Consider the following 6,000-nt stretch of genomic DNA (forward strand, 5'->3'; position numbering starts at 1 on the left):
CAAAACAGGTTAGAACTAATTCATTATTTACACAAAACAAAGTCATATTCATGAAACTTACAGCTGAGTTGTAGGTCTAGAGGTTTTAGGTCTAGAGGTTTTAAACGTATGTTAACATCTTAGAAAATAATCTCTGTAAACAGTAAATATGGAGTAAAATTGGGTAAAAACTTGCAAGGATTGTTTTAAAAATCAGTAACTATATAAACTTGTAATGTGTAATAGGTAACTTACTGTAAAAAAAAAAAAAAGACAAGAAGTGGATATCATCAAAGTAATAGTGATTACTGTTGGTGGTATTATGGGGTATTAATTAGGAAAGGTAAGGAGAAGCATGTTCCATTTCTTGACTGGATAGTGATTACAGGGGTGTTCATTTTACAACTTGTTTTCTATATGTGTATTTAATTCATAACATTTTGAAAGATTAACAAACAGAAAATAGGGTTACAATCCAATATATAGTAGTAATGTACTTTATTATTAATCATTTTATTTGATTTGGACAATGTAAATTGCCTATTTGGCTTTCATTTTCTCCAATCCTCTTCCTTATGATCCCTTAGTTTTTGTAGTTCAAGAGAGATGACACCCTACCCTACTCCCAATCCTTATCACCGTAAGTAGTTCAAGAAAAAACTGGCCTCAAGTAGTACATGAATTTCCCTAGTGATAGATACTGGCCCATGAATGGACACTGGTAAGTTTCCTGGGAGCTTCTGGAGAAGCACCTTACTCCTGACAGCCCACAGTAGAGATGCCTTGTTTTCCTTACAACAATATATTGCCAACAGCAGCAATTTCATCACCAGGAACAAAAAAAGCCAGACCGAAAAGGAAGCCATCATATGAAAGGTCACCAATGAGGGAATCTCAGACACCAAGGCTAATGTTTTCAAGAATACAATGTAAATAGAGTACAATGTAAGTAACATGCCATATACTTGAACACCACCACTTGGCGGGCAGTTTGTCATATTGTGGTGCCTTCCATGTTGCTGTAATGCTAGAAGCTACGCCACAGGTTATTTCATATAGCAGGCAGGGTCACTCATGGTGGACAGGTTTCAGTAAAGCTTCCAGACCAAGAGACAGTTGGAAGAAGTTCATGGCCAGGTCCACTTCTGAAAACAATGGCCACTGAAAATCTTATGAATAGCAGGAAAACACTGTCTGATATAGTGTCAGAAGATAACAACCCCCAGGTAGGAAGTCACGCAAAACACAACTGAGGAATAGCTAGCTGCCGCCTCAAAGTAGAATCGGACTTAAAGAGAGGGAGGGAAGCTTTCAAGACCTTCATATGCTGATGTGGCACTACTCAAAATAAGAAGAAAGAGCTGCAAACATCTGCTAAGAATTGGAAAATGGAATGTACAAAGTGTGAATCTAAGAAAATTGGAAGCTATCAAAGATGAAATGGAACATATAAAGATCAATACCCTGAGTGAGCTGAAATGGACAATCATATACTTTACTATGCTGGGAACGACAAATCAGCCCTGCTAGCCAGGGACTACATGGAGGACTGCTCTGGTGGCTGGGAAATAAAAAGGCAAAGCAGCAGCAAAGAGGAAGGTGGGCTGAGCTGTGGACTTTTGCCTGTCCTGACGGCACCACCATTTTGAATGTTTACAAGCTGCTTGACTATTTTGGATATTTAAAGCGACAGCATTCTCCCAGATTCCAGAAACTTAAGAACAGGCTCTGCTTGCTGGGAACCGCAAAAACATCCCGCACGCACGGACTACTGAAAAGGTGCGCCATTCCCCTTGTTATTCTTTTATCTCACAACCTCTTGGTGAACGAAGGTACAGCCATCCCTCACTCCCACCCACCTTCTAGGACGACAGAAATTCCATCCCAATCTGTGGGCTCCGAGGGAGCCTGGGTGCCCTGCCCCAACCTGTCCAGATTTTGCTCTTTTTTCAGTTTGTTTTGTTTTGTTTTAAAACTACTAAAATTATTACTTTTGTCCTTTTTATATCATTCTTGATTCTTCTGTTCCCAGGTTCTAGTCTTCAGCTTTTCTTCTTTGCACTGTTCCCAGGTCCTTTTTTTTTTTTTGGTAGGTAACCCCAATACTTGTTTTTCTTTTTGCATTTTTTTCCATTTTTTCTTCATTATCCTCTGTCTCTTACTTTTTTCTCTTAATGCCCACTCCCCCGATATCGCAGTGTTTTTTGTTTTATTTTTTTCCCTTTAATTTTTGGTTACTGTTCCTGTGTGACTACATGGTGTATTTTTTGTCCATTTGCTTTTACTTTTTTGATGGCCATTCAATTGTTATTTTTGTCTGAGTGGGAGACAGCAACAGTCTCCATACGACACAACTACACCCACACCTCCTCTAGCTTCACTCACTGAATGAGTGAATCACCACCTCCTTCTCCACCAATGGTCCTAAGATAAACAACCACCAAGAAAAGCCTGGCTCACCCTTAGCTGCTCTTCACAAACAGTTAACAGAGATCTAAATACAACAACGTCACAATGTATCGGAGACATGAGACCACCAAGTCCACACAAAGAAGCAATATAAAGTAGTAGGAACAAGGGAGCAAGATACAGACCCAGGACACATACCTGAGAAAGAAACAGCATTGGAACTCCCTGATAAGGAATTCAAAAGAATTATATTTAGGTATCTTCAAACGACTGAGAGCAGGTCAAGAAAACACAGACAAATCCCTAGAAGAATTTTGGAAGAAAATACAAGAACAAAATGACAAAATAAATGAAAAACTAGAAATGATTCAAAATCTACAGATAGAAATCCAGAAATTAATACTAAATTGTCAGAAATAGATAGCACATTGAAAGGGCAAAGGAGTAGAACTGATGCAATAGAAGACAGAATTAATCATATTGAAGGCAAATACCTGAATACTTCTTTGGAAAGGGATCAATCAGAAAAAAAATCAAAACAAAATGAAGAAAGCCCAAGATTCAAGTGGGATACCATCAAAAGGAATAACCTACGTATCACTGGAATTCCAGAAAAGGAAGAGAAAAATAAAACCACTAAGAAAATTGTCCAAGATTTGTTGGAAGAAAACATCCCTGATATGATGAAAGATGAGAATATATCCATTCAGGAAGTCCTATGAACCCCAAACAGGACAGACCCCCAAAAAAATCACAGAGGCATATCATCATCAAACTCATCAGAACCAAAGACAAAGAAGAATCCTGAAAGCAGTACAAAGAAAACAAGTTACTTACAAAGGACAACCACTAAGAATAAGCTCTGATTTATCAGCAGCAACCATCCAAGCGAGAAGGCAATGGGATGGTATATACAAAACCCTGAAAGGGAAAAATTTTCAACCACGAATTATATACCCAGCAAAACTGTCCCTCAACTATGATAGTGAAATTAGGAGATTTACAGATAAACAGAAACTACAGGAATTTGTTAAAACCACACCTACCCTTCAAGAGATACTAAAGGGAATCCACTAAATAGAGAACCAAAAATACCAACAACCGACCATTAATACACAAGATGACATAACCCAGAAACCACAGCTATGGACATACCCTAAGTAAAATAAGGTTACAAGATTGTAAACAGGGAACCAGAGACTTCAATTGGCAAACTAGGGCAATTACAAACCAAAAAGAAGGAAAATACTGTGTAGTTACAGAACTTGTAAATGGTGAGAAAGTCAAGAGAGTTGCAAGATAGAATGGACTATTCCAAACTGGGAGGGAAAATTATAAATCACAGGGTAACCTCAACGAAAAATGATAAACCTTCATATCACAATAAAAAAGAGGACAAACATAAATATTCAGCAAATACTGAAACAACAGCAACAAAGGAAATGATAACATGATTCATAAACATAATGAGCTCAGCACAGAAAATAATATGGAACAAAGAAACCAGGGACACCATGAAAAAACACGTAACTAAACAACAGCAACTGATTCATACTTGTCAATATTACACTGAATGTTAATGGATTAAATGCAACACTAAGAAGACAGAGAGCTGAAGACTGGATAAGAAAACAAAATCTGTCGATATGCTATCTACAAGAGAAATACCTTAGAGACAAACACAAAAATACACTAAAAATCAAAGGTTGGAAAAAGATCTATCAAGCAAATGGCAACCATAAAAGAGCAGGAGTGGCAGTATTAATTTCAGATCAAATTGACTTTAAGACAAAAACCGCAATACAAGACAAAGAAGGACGTTATGTAATGATTAAAGGATCAATTGAACAAGAAGATATAACCAGAATAAATATCTATGGACCCAATGAAAGAGCCCAAAATTACATAAATCAGACTTTAGAAGAGTTGAAAAGGCAAATAGATGACTCCACAGTCATAGTGGGAGACTTTAATACACCACTTTCAATGACAGATAGAACAACTGGAAAGAAACTAGACAAAGATGCCTAAGAGCTAAACAATACAATCCACCAACTTGACCTTATAGACATCTACAGAGCACTTCACTCAACACTGCCACAATATACATTCTTTTCCACTGCACATGGAACATTTTCCATGACAGACCATATGTTAGGCCATAAAGCAAGCCTCTCTAAATTTAGAAACAGTGAAATACTACAAAGTAGCTTCCCAGATCACAATGCTATCAAATTAGAAATTAACAATAGGAAAATCAATGGAAAAAGAGTAAACACATGGAAACTGAACAACTCCCTCCTTAAGAAAGACTGGGTAAGAGAAGAAATAAAAAGTGAAAATTAAATATTCCTTAAATCAAATGAGAATGAAAACACAACACACCAAAATCTTTGGGACACAGCAAAAGCAGTGATCAGAGGCCAATTTGTAGCAAAAATGCACACATCAAAAAAGAAGAGTCAAAATCAACACTTTAAATCAACATCTTCAACAATTAGAAAAAGAACACCAAGAAAAGTCTACAGTCACCAGAGGAAAGGAAATAATCAAGATTCTAGCCGAAATCAATGAAACAGAAAATAGAAGAAAAAATCAACAAGACCAGAAGTTGCTTTTTTGAGAAGATTAATAAAACTGACAAACCACTGGCAAACCTAACAAAGGAAAAGAGGAAGAGAATACAAATAACATGAATAAGAAACAAAATGGGTGACATCACAACAGAACCAACTGAAATAAAAAGGATAATATCAGGATACTACGAAGATCTGTACTACAACAAATTTGAAAATCTGAAGAAATGGACAGATTTCTAGAAACACAGCACTCACCTAAACTAAAAGAGACTGGTGTGGAAAAGTTGAACAGATCCATAACAAAAGAAGAAATTGAACAGGTCATCAAAAATTAACCAACAAAAAAAACTCCTGGCCCAGACTATTTCACTGGAGAATTCTACCAAACATACAGAAAACAACTGACACCATTCCCATTCAAACTATTCCAAAACAAAAAAGGGTAGAGTCCTCCCTAACTCATTTTATGAAGCAAGCATAACCTTGATACCAAAACCAGGCAAAGACATCACTCAAAAGGAAAACTACAGACCAATATTCCTCATGAATATAGATGCAAACATCTTCAACAAAATCCTAGCTAATAGACTCCAACAACATATAAAGAAAATCATTCGTTATGACCAAGTGAAGTTTACATCAGGTATGCAAGAATTGTTCAACCATCAGAAAAACAATCAATGTCATCCACCACACAATTAAAAGAAAGGAGAACCATATGATCATATCAACTGATGCAGAAAAGGCCATGTGATAAAATCCAAAACCCATTCCTGATCAAAACTCTCAGCAAAATAGGAACAGAAGAGACATTCCTCGACATAATAAAGGGCATCTATGCAAACCCAACAGCCAACATTATTCTTTTTTTTTTTTTAGCTCTTTTATTGACTGACTGATTATGATTTGTGTGAAGATTTACAGAGCAAATTCACTTTCATACAACAGTTCACATATACTTTGTCTCATGTCATTGACCACAGTTTACCACAATGCAATAGCTCCCCTCCCACTTCCTCCCCATAGTTACCTC

General features: G+C 36.7%; 1 protein-coding gene across 1 annotated transcript in view; it reads right to left on the minus strand.

Annotated features, from left to right (window-relative positions):
* The window catches only part of BIRC6 (baculoviral IAP repeat containing 6), a 366,321-nt gene that overhangs the window by 306,245 nt on the left and 54,076 nt on the right, over window positions 1-6,000 (minus strand). The gene's annotated exons all lie outside the window — the stretch shown is intronic.

The sequence above is a fragment of the Orycteropus afer genome, unplaced genomic scaffold (genome assembly GCF_000298275.1).
Source record: "Orycteropus afer afer isolate SDZICR_OR568_19922 unplaced genomic scaffold, OryAfe1.0 scaffold00054, whole genome shotgun sequence".
NCBI lineage: Eukaryota > Metazoa > Chordata > Mammalia > Tubulidentata > Orycteropodidae > Orycteropus > Orycteropus afer.